This window comes from Dasypus novemcinctus, chromosome 26 (assembly GCF_030445035.2).
Source record: "Dasypus novemcinctus isolate mDasNov1 chromosome 26, mDasNov1.1.hap2, whole genome shotgun sequence".
NCBI classification, from domain to species: domain Eukaryota; kingdom Metazoa; phylum Chordata; class Mammalia; order Cingulata; family Dasypodidae; genus Dasypus; species Dasypus novemcinctus.
This window is the reverse complement of record NC_080698.1, coordinates 1216452-1228955: the sequence shown is the minus strand read 5'-3', so window position 1 is coordinate 1228955 and position 12504 is coordinate 1216452. Positions and strand designations below refer to the sequence as shown.

Genomic DNA, 12504 nt, shown 5'->3' with positions numbered 1-12504 from the left:
CGGCCCCTCGCGGGGCTCCGCCCGCCGCCCGCCGCCCCGGAAGCCTGGAGAAGCGCTACCCCGAGGGTCGCTCGTTTTACTGTTATTTACTCGTTTTAAACCACATTTTCTGAGGGAGCGGGGGGGGGGGGGGGGGGGAAATGGGCTCTCCCCATGTTTCAGAGAACTAATTAGGATAGGGAGACTTTTAAAGCTGAACATAGGCTTGGCAAAATGATAGTCTACATTTAGGAAGGCCCTTTTCTCTAAAAAGCAAAGAGTAGGTTACTATGAAAACCATAATCACTCATACAATAAAACGCTGCACAGCGATGGAAAAGAACAAACTGCTGATACACGAATCAACACTCTGATGTGTATAACCCAACGTGGAATAAAAGAATCCAGACATAGAAGAGTCTACGCAGTGTGGTCAGTTTATACCAAGTTCAAGACAGACAAAAGCTAATCCACAGTGACAGAAATCAACAAAGTCATGGTGGATCACATGCGGGGGTGGAACATTCTAGATTTTGATCTGAGAAGTGATTGCACAGGTGTATATGAATGTACATTTTCCATGAGCTGTACACTTAATTTTTGTGTGCTTTTTGCTGTAAGTTATACCTTCAATGAGAAGAAAAAAGAGGAAGAGAAGGAAAATGAAGTGATTAAAGAGAAATTTGAGGCTTGAAAAAAATTCCAAAGTGAGGGTAACAAAACTTAATCACTACAACTTCTAGGAAGGTCACAAACGCAAAGAAGCTTCTCCAGCATTCCAAGACCCTGGACCACATGGGGGCCAAGTGACCGTCACTCCACAAGAGTCAGATCCACAGCAGGCCACGGGCCCACACCGCACGCTGAGGACGCCGCTCCCTCCCAAGCTCAGGCCAAGCTGGTGACACCGAAGGGCACGTGCAACAACAGCACAGCGTGATGCCCCAGGAGATGCGCGAAGTTCTCGGAGAACCTAGGGGAGGGGTGGTTTCTTGGAACACAGGACGTGGGATCTGGGTTTTTAACAGTGAGTACTTTAAAAATGAGCAAGTTACATTGAAGGAGAGTTTTATTTTGTTGTGGTGGTAGTGGTGGTGATCGTTTTCTGCTACAAACAGAAGTAAGGGCTGAGGAGCAATTGAGTCCAGATGCCCTGAACGAGGGGGGACCTCTTCAGGGGCTCAGCACGTGGAAACCGAGTCACTAGGCCTTTCACAGGGCCCCCTGGGGTCACCCTCTTCAGGGTTCAGGCACCCATCCCAAGTCTCAGAAAATCGGGCTCTCGCCCCAAATTTCCAGGAATGACTGCATGAGGCAGAGGGCCTTCATCTCCCAGTCTCCTGCCCCTGAGTTCCTGCTCATCTTCAGACCCTCCACCAGCCAGACCCTGCACAGCACGGCCTCGTCACCCATGAAATCCCTGTCCTCACTCTCCACCTTGCCCCACCACGTCCAGCGGGAGTGGACTCACCATCAGCCGTGTGCCGTCCTAGAGGAGAAGGCACTTCTGCCATTCTCCTAGGCCGACCAGCTGAAAATTCATCCAGTTTTAAAATAAAAATAGCTACAGCCATCCCTCAGTAACATGAAAAAGCTCTGGCCCGCTAACTGCCCTGCTGGCACAGGTGCATCTAGCTGGGGCGCACGGCTGACTGGTCAGCATATCCCGCCTGTGCCACTCCACCCTGCAGCTCAGGGAGCCCGAGCCCGCGCGCTAACCGAGAACAGCAGACGAGCCGTCCCTTCCCAACGCACCGTGCTCGCGGCGAGTCAGCTGTGGCATCAGGCAAGTAACTGAGAACAGAGAAGGAACCAGCATTTCTCGAGAACCTACCGCACGGCGGTGGCTTGGTGTATTTGCCCTTTTTTATAATGTGGCGTTATCACCAGCAGCCAAAGAGGAGAGAAGCTAAGGGGCACGCCCAGTTCGCAGAGCCAGGAAGGCAAGCCAGGGCCAAAGCCCTGAGTACGCAGAGTGCCCGGCGCTCCTGGAGCACGGCCCGCTGGCCTTGTCCCCCCAGAGGGCCCGGCCCACGTCCTGGGGCGCAAAAGGCTCAGCTGGAGGCCCAGCCCGAGAGGGGCCTCATCCAGGAGGAGACGTGGCGGGCGGAACGGGGTCTCCCCAGGACGGCAGGCTCAGTGCCCCTGGAAGGCGGAGCTGGAGAGGGTCGGGAAGGGAGCGGCCCACGGGCTGCCCCTCTCCTCCCCAGTCCTTCAGGAGGCTTCATATCGCATGCACCACTGAGGACTTGGAAAACTTGGATGAACAAAATAATAAAATCCCCACATTCTTATCCCACAGGTAACCACCTATAAAATATTTGAACATTTTTTCCTTTGGGAATATTTACATGGAAATGCATAGTAATTTTAAAAATGAGGCTATCCCTAACATACGTCCAATTTATATAGTTGGAAAATCATTCCTTTCTTTTTAAAGATTTCTTTGTACATATTTCTCCCCACCCCCTTGTTTGCACTTGCTGTGTCTGTTCGTCTTCCTTGTCTCTTTAGGAGGCACCAGGAGCCAAACCCAGGACCTCTGATGTGGGAGGGAGGTGCCTAATCCCCTGAGCCACCACCACTCCTGCTGTGTTGCGTCTCTCATTATGTTTTTCTTTCCCACACCTCTTGCTGCATCATCTCGCCACACCTGCCCAACGCGTCAGCTCCATGTCTTCCTTAGAAGGCACTAGGAACCTCTGCTCCCTCTTTGTTGTCTCATTATGTTTTTCCTTCTTGTGTTTCTTGTGTCAGCTTGCTGCACCTGCCCACTGCACCAGCTCACTGTCTTCTTTAGGAGGCAGCGGGATCTGAACCAGGAACCTCCCACGTGGCAGGCAGGAGCCCCGTCACCTGAGCCACATCTGCTTCCTTCGTGCATTTTTTTAAGTCTTAAAATCATAGACATTTTTCAGAGTATTCATAATGGTTTTTATTTTTTTTATTTATTTTTTTTTTTTTTAAAGATTTATTTATTTATTTAATTTCCCCCCCTCCCCTGGTTGTCTGTTCTTGGCGTCTATCTGTTGCGTCTTGCTTCTTTGTCTGCTTTTTGTTTCTTTTGTCCGCTTCTGTTGTCGTCAGCGGCACAGGAAGTGTGGGCGGCGCCATTCCTGGGCAGGCTGCACTTTCTTTTCACGCCGGGCAGCTTTCCTCACGGGCGCACTCCTTGCGCGTGGGGGCTCCCCCACGCGGGGGACACCCTTGCGTGGCACGGCACTCCTTGCGCGCATCAGCACTGCGCATGGCCAGCTCCACACGGGTCGAGGAGGCCCGGGGTTTGAACCGCGGACCTCCCATATGGTAGACGGACGCCCTAACCACTGGGCCAAAGTCCGTTTCCCATCATAATGGTTTTTAAAAATCTGTGATAAGTTTACATTAATAGCCCCCTTTATAGCATATATCAATTTATATCTTCTCTTACTTTTGTTAATCTTGCTAGAGGTTGTCTACTTCATTATTATTTTCAAAACAAGCTCTTGATTTTTCTCAATTTGACTTTGCCCTTTTTTTCCTAGTTCATTAATTTATATATGCCTTTATTCTTTTCTTTCAGTTTTCTTCAGGCTTATACTCTTGTTCTTTTTCTCTACTGTTGAGTCGAATACTTCTCACGTACTCACTGAAGGCTCTAACTTTTCAAGTAAGTACAACTTTGGCTGCATGCCACAATTCTCATTGTCACCTCATCTTAAATATTGCATAATACCCATGATGAGTTCTCCTTCGATTCATCATTATTTTTAAAAATCTGTTGTAAGATTCCCAAATGTATAGAGATTTTATTACATTGACTTCTAATTTTTACACATTCTAATCAGAGAAAGTAGTCTGTGTGATGATGACACTTTTATATCTTTTGAGATTTGCTTTATGGCCTAGTACATAGTCAATATTTTTAAAACATTCCATGTGTGCTTGAAAAGAATGTGTATTTCCAGAAAACAAGTTTGGGATTATCTGGTGAAAATAAAAATGTGATGAACTATGACCTAGGAACGTAGTCTCGAATGCAGCAGCCGTCCTGGGTTAAGGCGCAGCTTGCCGACAGGGCCGCGCAGCAGTGCACGAGCCGGGAGCCTGCGCAGGTCCCACTGGAGCCCTGCTCCAGCCCAGGCTCTTGGCTCCTGAGCACTTGCCCCACATGAGAGAAACAAACTCCACTTGGTTTAAACCACTTTTACTTCAGTTACAGGCAGTCAAATACGATCCTTAACTGATACACCATCCCTGCACCTAAGAAAAGGTGAATAGCCCATAATAATAACAATGTTTAACTCAAGGGCCTTTGAAAGCATTTCGGGAAGCAGGTAAATAGCCTAGCACTGTATCCAGTGCAAGTGACTTGCTGAATAAGTCCCACTTCCCTTTCATGGAGGATTCATTCAGATGCCCTGGCTAGTTCTGCTGAGTCCTTTAGAAATACTGTTTAACGCAGCCTGGATCTCTGATGACGTTTAATTCAAACACTGGTCACATTTTTATTTATTTTAATAGCTAAAAATAAATCATTATAAATATTACATGATGTTTCCACAAACAACATCACCCAATTGCTGAGAAAAGCAAGTAAGAACAATCTGGCAGGATGAAAAGAAATACAACTGAATTTGAATCTGTAAAATTTAATCTTTCCAGGCTTCCCATATGTTTTTCACAGACTCTAAAACTATAAAGGAAGAATGAGGCAAGTATTTGAAGGAGGAGGGGAAAGAAACGAAGGAGGACCTAACAGCAGTGAAAAGGGCCCCCTCCACCGTTTCTCAGGCACTTACGTGGTCCAGACACTTTATACTCACCACTTCCAAGTCCCCAAACAATCAAAGTGGGCCTCTTACCCCACTCCACAGGTGAGGATGCTGAGACCAGGCAGTCTAAGGCATGGTGAGGCATGGGAGGCTCCGTGGACTGTGGGCTCCCTGATCTCCCTCCCCCGTCTTCGACATCAAGCCTTGGTCTTGCTTGGCAGAGCAGCGTGCCCCGTTAGAGTCACTCGCTCCCACGGGAGCTCCTTCCGGCAGTGAGGTCCGGCAGAAGCGCATGGGGAGGTGGCCTTTCCAAAAATTAGGCCTTTACTCAAGAAGGAAGCCTGCCCTGGTGAGCGCGTCCAGCCAGGCCCCGGGCCCCGGGCCCCGGGAGGGTCACTGCAGACTTGCCCACCCCATCCCCCCACCCCTCCCACCAGCACTCGGTCGCACCCACCACCATGAGCCTCTGCAGAACCCGGGCCTTCCCAGAGCCTCCTCCACCCCGAGGAGGGGGCCTTGGGCTGTAATTCTAGGAGACGCCATGGAAACTGGACTGTCCTCCCACCGCCTCGCTGCCTCCTACCATCTCCTGCTCTCAGGGCCTCGGGCAACGCCTGGTTCAGGACAGGCGCTCAGTAGATGCCTGACTGCAAGTGAGAGAAGGCACAAAGGGCGTCCAGGGCCAAGTCCCCAGGCGGCCCCAGCTCTCCCGGCCAGCAGGGGCCTCGGCGCAGCCTGCGGCGTCTGCTCAGTGAAGAGAGGCTCCACGGAAGGGCTTTCCTAACAACTCGAAAGCATGAAACTGGGCTCTTGGCGGGGAGGCTTTGTGAACCCAATCACCTTGTCCTAATTCTCGCAGACTGATGAGCAAGCGTGAGTGGATGCGCGCGTTTCACTGCGCGTTCTAGAGGTGGCGCCAGGAGCTGTGACCTCAGCACTGCGGGCTCTTTAAACACATGGCCACTGTCCTCGAAGACGTCGGGTAGAAATGGGATTTCCTTCCTTCCTTCCTTGCTGTCACGTTTTTGAGCAAGGCAGGTGGGGTGTGGGGCCCTTAGTTAACAGAAGCTGCACACGGCCCTCAGCCTGGCCACGCTTCTGGAGAGGAATGACAGGACACGGCAGCAGGTGGCGCGTGTGGCCCACAGAGCCCTTCGTTCTGTGGACTCGCGGGAAGTCAGACGTGTCAGGGCACGGGCCCTGCCAGCTGGGGGGGTGCAGACTCGCTCTGGAGGACACAACAGGTGTCCACCCTCAGGACGGCCAGCGGGGCCTGCCCTGCTCCGACACGAAGACCTCGCCAAGGACAGGTGGGCCTCAGCCTGGCAAGGGCACAGGAACTCACAGGCAAGGGCACAGGAACTCACGGGCAAGGGCACGGGAACTCACAGGCAAGGGCACAGGAACTCACAGGCAAGGGCACGGGAACTCACGGGCAAGGGCACAGGAAGTTCGCGGCCGGGCCTGAGACCCTCACCATGGCGTTTCGATTACGGAATCGGGTTTGTCTTTGGGAGGTACCAGGGATTGAATCCGGGACCTCGTACATCGGAAGCAGGCGCTCACCACTAAGCTACACCCACTCCCTGGGAATAAGATTGTTAATACATACCTGGAAAAAAAATTTAATTTAAAGAAAGGAGCTTTGAATTTATTCAAATCCAGCTCAGTTATACAAAAAAGGAAGCCTAGCTTTTTCATTTCTCTACAATTGTACGGTTGCCCTAATCTTCTAATCCTATCCCCAGCTTGATGTCGGTTGGGAAAGAAAGTGGAAGGGAGAGGGCAGCCCACCTCTGGACTTAGAGTGCCGTGGTCCTCCCGGCTGACCCACCTCTCCCTAGTAAGGGGACAGTTAAGTTCGAGTCCCTCACGGGCTATTGCTCACCTCCCCCAGCCCTTCCCATGGAGGGCAAGGGTGGGAGAAAGTCAAGAACGTCACCGCGATGAGGGCGGTGGCTGCCCTGGTGGCTGTCCTGCCGGGCCCTGCTCCGAGGTACCTCGTCTGGCCTCAGGACACACTTGGCTGCTGAGCCCCGGCCCTCACAGCTGTCGGTCCCAAGGCTTCTATTCCGCAGCCTTTATCAGGTCCGTGGCAGGAGACCTCTGGCTCCCGCATCTGTGCACTATCACGGGAGGGGGGGTGTGCACGCTCACCGGGGCAGGCCTGGACAGCTGGGCGGGGAAAGGCCGGCTCCCCGCGGCCCCACACGCACAGCGCAGGCAGGCTCCCAGAGGCTGCACCTGCCCCGCCCCCTGGAAGGGCATTACCGCTCCCACCACTCCACACACAGGTGAAGGCGAGGCACACCCCCCCCCCGTGTTTCCACCACGCCATATCCCACCCCCGCCGCAGTCCTTGAGGCACCACCCAGAGGAAAACGGGGCCGTGCTTGTCCACCGCCTCATCTCCCTCCACTCTGCCTCCCACCTCCTCCTCCTCTCGGGTGGACTTGCCTCTATCATCCTCCTCCTGCTTGGAGGACGCTCCCCGGAGAGGGGCCTCAGGAATGCAGGTGGGCGCCGCCGAGGGGGTTATTCATGACCACAATGGAACCCACTGACAGAGGCAAGGGGCAGGCCACGCGTGAGAAATTACACGCACAAAAACACTGAAGGTAAGTGCAGCCGAAGCATAACCTTCAGTCGTTCATTTAAAGACTTATTGAGTGCCTACTGTGTGCGGATGGAGAACAAGAAGAGAAGGCCCCTGAACTCATGGAGCGTGGGGTACAGAGAAGGCGACATTAGCCTTAATCTCACAAATTAAAATAGTATTAATACTCCAAAAGGAAGGAACTAAGTGCTATGGAGAATAGAACAGTGAGGCAAATTTAGATTGAGGAACTAAGGAGGAATTCCCTGAAGAAGTAATATTTAATTTGAGTCTGAAGAGTGAGTGGAAGTCATCCAGGCCTGGGGGAGGAGAAATCGATGTGCTCAAGCAGCCAGAGCAGGTGGTGTGTCTGGTAGAGTGAGGATGGGCTGAGCATCAGGGCTGCAGAGGAGGGTGTGGGCAAGGCCACACAAGGCCTTGCAGGTGCGCTAAGTGACAAGAAGATATTGAAAGGCTTGGATCAGAGGAGATACGTCTTCCTACTTCCCTTCCATGAGGATCACTCAGGCTTCTTTCAACATAGACTGGAGGCAGGCAGAAGTGGAAGCACAGAGAACAGTAAGAGATGACCGGGACTTCAGCTAGAGTGGTGGTGTTGGCAGTGGATTGTGGAGGCAAAATTAATAGGACTTGAGAACGGACTGGGTGTGGAGCTATTGGAAGGGATAAGGCGAGAAGGACCAGCAGTCTTCTGACTTGAGCAAATGCCCAGTGGAGTAACTTACTGAGATGGGGAAGGATTGCACAGGGTGGGGGTGAGGATAAGACTATAGTTTTAGACATTTATTCAAAATATATTCATTGAACACCTACTATGGCCAAACATCTTAAGTCCAAGATGCTCGCAGGGGTCCAGGGCTGATGATGTCATACAGTGGACTGGTCTGAGCTGGAGGAATTGCATATGCCTCCAAATGGATTAAATTGCTGAGGACCAGATTATGGAGTGAGCAAAACAGAAACCAAGCCCTAAACAGGGCTTGGAGATAGCTTGAATGTGAGAGGGAAAGAGAGGACATCCAGGGTGTCTCTAAGAGCAACTGGGCAGACATGAATCATTGGGGGAGGGAGGGGAGAACCAAGAGTTCAGTCTTAGACATGCTCGTAGGAGAAACCGGAAGCTTCCGGGTGGCCGTGAAAGGAAATGATTGGCCACGAGGGTCAGGAGATTTCAAGAGCAAGAGGGCTGGAAGAAAACTTAAATGTATTTTACCTAAATGTGAGATTTACAGTCAAGGGAGCACAGGACACCCAGGGAAAGAGGGTGTAGGGGAAGAAATAACAGGAAAATAATCCTATTCACAATAGCAACAAGAATCCTGAGATACCTGGAAATAAAGCAGATTTAAAATATTTAAAACCTTACTGGGAAAATTTCAAAACTTTAGTGAAAAATATAAAATAACATGTTAATAGATAGAAGGAAAAATTGTTCATAGATGAAAAGGATCTATGTCATGAAGATATAAACTTTTTTGGGGGGGGGAATTAATTCTTTCTTACTAAAACCACCAAAGATCTTTTGTGGAACTTAATAATCAGATCAGGTAGAAGAGCAAAGGATCAAGAATTGCCAAGATAATTCTGATGAGAATAGCAGCACTTTCCACACAAGATAGCAAAACACATTTCTCAGAATGAGTACTTAAAATAGTACTCAAATAATTATCCAGAAACAGACAAGAGAACAGTGAGGCAGGAAACAGATTCCAGAAACAAATGCATGCACTATGAATCAGTGGGGAGAAGGTGGACTTTTCAACCAATAATGTTCACGTGATTAGCTTTCCAAATGATATACTTGACTATATGAAAATTAAAAACTACTGTACATAATAAAAAGACACCATAAACATGGTCAGAAGATAAGCAATACTAGGTGAATACAACACATTAAACAAAGACTTACTATACAGACTCTTTACTCTCACAAATCGGTAAGGAAAAAACAATCCAATAGAATTGAGCAAATGTTGTAAATAGGCAATTAACAGAAGAGGAAGAAAATCCATAAGCTTTTGAAAATACAATCAAACTCATCAATTATCAGGAAAATAAGAAAACCATTGATACCATACTACAAGCATCATCTCACTAAAAGTTAAAGAGCCTCACATCAAGTGAGGCAGGATTTGGCAAACAGGAAGCCTCTCCCATAGCTGGTGGGCTTGTAACTCAGGAGTTACTGGGGAGGGCAATCTGGTGGAGTGTAGTAAAACCAAAGTGCACTTATAAAGACTCAAGATTCCACCCTAAGCATACATCTTAGAGAAACCACAGTACTTGTACACAGAGAGCTATGGTCAGCTTCATTTGAAATATAAATAAAGCACCAAACCCAAGCTATATGTTCATCACCAGAGAAATGGACAAACTTTGATAAATTCAAGCAACAGTCTCCTGTGCAGCAGTTTCAAAGAACTGACTGGATATTTATTCATGGATCTGAACCCTCTCTCAAAAAAACATACTTTTGCATGAGTAAGAAAGTTGAAAAATAAACAGAAGATAAAACAGAAATTTGTGTAGGTATATCTTTGACAATACCTATATCAAGAGAAACACTATTCCGTATTTTTAAATGTCTGTCTCCTCTCAAAAATATAAGCTTCAAGAGAGCAGGCACTTTGTCTTTCATTCTGTCTTCAATGCCTTGAAGAGCTCTTAGCACATGGACAGTCTTCGGTCAGTACTAGTTGTCTTTTTTTGTTTGTAGATAAGTGTGTGTGTTTGTGTGTTCTCTTTGCCCCTCCTTTTACAAAGGCAAATATGGACATCTTGCTTTTTTCACTTAACTATATATCTTTTTCACTTAACTATATATTTTTCCAGCCTTTCTATACAAAACACAAAGAATGTCCTTGTTCTTTTTTTATAGCTTCCTAAGACTCCACTGCAAGAGGGAATGGATGGGCTACTCAAGAGAGCTACTTACTTCACTCATCTTCTACAAGTGAGCTCTTCCTTACAACTTAAATAATTCATCTTCCACAAGTGAGCTCTTACTTACAACTTACTTCACTCATCTTCTACAAGTGAACTCTTCCTTACAACTTAAATAATTCATCTTCCACAAATGAGCTCTTACTTACAACTTAACTCATCTGCCACAAGTGATCTCTTCTTTACAACTTACTTAACTCATCTTCTACAAGTGAGCTCTTCCTTACAACTTACTTAACTTATCTTCCACAAGTGAGCTCTTCCTTTCAACTTACTTAACTCACCTTCTACAAGTGAGCAATTTGGTTGTTTCCATTCATTATTATTATAATGATGCCACAGTGAACACAAGAATAAGTATCTAAGGAATAAGCTCTAAAAATGGAATCAGTGGGTCCAAGAGTCAATTTTGCAGATTGTGATATATTTGCCAACTTGGTCTCCTAGTGTTTGTACAAATCACCATTCTGTAAGCAATGTATTACATAGCAATTATAATAATGTCCATTTTCCGATGGCCTCAACAATAAAGTATGTTATTAAACCCTCATATTTTTGCCAATCTGATTGGTAAAATGTTTGCATAATACAAACTAGAAAAAGTACATCTCAGAATGGTTTAACTTTGGAAAGGCCATAAGTATAATTTATTATATTTACAGATGCCAAGAAAGCAATCAATAAAATTCAATGTCCACTTATGATATTTACTCTTAGCCTAATGGGGAAGGTAAGGGAACATCCTTAATATGAGAGAGAGACAGAGAGAGACAGAGAGAGAGGCTAATTATCAAAAAATCTGCAGCCACAGCATACTGCTAATGGAATTTTAGAAACATTTTCATACAAATCAGACATCCCAACAAGGTTGCTACTATCATTACTACTACTCAACACTACTCTGGTCATCTAGACCAATTAAAAAACAAAACAAAACAAAACAAACCTGTACGACTCTACAAACCAACAGGATTTCTGGATACAAGGTCAGTATACAAAACTCAAAATCATTTCTACAGATAAGGAAGATCCAATTTAAAAATGCAGAGTCAATGGGAGAGAGTTCACCTGGTCATGCATATAAGGTATATAAATGTGTTCAAGTGTTCATGGGGCATTGCCACTGTGGGTAGAGATTCACACAACAACTGGATAAATGTTGAATTCCCATCCTGAGGAGTTCTGCCACATTGTCAAATGGAACAGAAACAATCACCCAAATACAGGGGCAATGACTAGTGTCCATTGATGGGCCCTTGATATTTATGACTATCCTTATGAGCCTTTGTTCTTGAAGTTGCAACATAGCCTAGAATTGTAGGGTGCCTAAGAGTTACCTCCTGAGAGCCTCCCTGTCGCTCAAATGTGGCCTCTCTCTAAGTCAAACTCAGTATATAAATGCATTACCTTCCTCCCAGCATGGGACATGACTCCCAGGGATGAGCCTCCCTGGTGCTGATGGATTACTACCAATCACCAACTGGTGACGCAACTAGAAAAAGACCTTGAATAAAAGGGGGAAATGGTAAAGACAAATGAGTTTATATGGCTAAGAGACTTCAAAATGAGTTGGGAGGTCATCAGAGGGGTTGAACTTAGGCACATCTCAGCAGGATCTCAGAGGCAGCCAAAGTAGATACAACCCCAGGTAGTGGTGCTCCTGAGGGCTACAGAGACACCCAGGTCCTATGGTCATGGCAGATGGCTCTGCAGTTCAGTGCCCTGCCAGTGGGCCCTACTTTGGAATTTGTGCTCCTGAGTGTGATTGAGTTGGACTCAGATGTGACCTCCCTACAAATGCCTCTTATGTCACTTTTACTGAACCTGTGGTTGGCACTGGGGTTGGTGTATGCTCAGGAGACTTGAACCTCTGAACAGTCCAGACAGGGACCTTAGCCTCAGCAGAGTTGCAGCACATACTCTTTGGTTCGTTGGACTTACCCAGGTCAGCTAACAGGGAGGTGAGGATGGTCAACAACCACAATAGGGAGCTGAGAGTGCCTACAACTGCAAGCAGGAGAATCCCATCCATCAGCCATGTGGGATCTAAGCCCCCTCTCAGTTTAGAGGTGGAGTGGACATTGCCATCCCAGGGTCCACAGGATGGAGTAATAAAATATGGATTAGAGTAGACTTATGGGTATTCTACTATAGAATTATTGTGACTCTAGTAATAGAAGAAATTGTATCATTGATGTGGAGACAGTGGCC

At 47.5% G+C, this 12504-nt stretch overlaps 1 protein-coding gene and 1 long non-coding RNA gene across 7 annotated transcripts in view; one reads left to right on the top strand and one right to left on the bottom strand.

The window, feature by feature from the left end:
• MOBP (myelin associated oligodendrocyte basic protein) overlaps nucleotides 1-12504 on the bottom strand; it is a 51603-nt gene that overhangs the window by 26740 nt on the left and 12359 nt on the right. The gene's annotated exons all lie outside the window — the stretch shown is intronic.
• Nucleotides 3541-10843, top strand: LOC105745578 (uncharacterized). The gene is made up of 2 exons (XR_001118279.4): nucleotides 3541-3628; nucleotides 10229-10843. It is a non-coding gene; the product is annotated as an uncharacterized lncRNA (long non-coding RNA).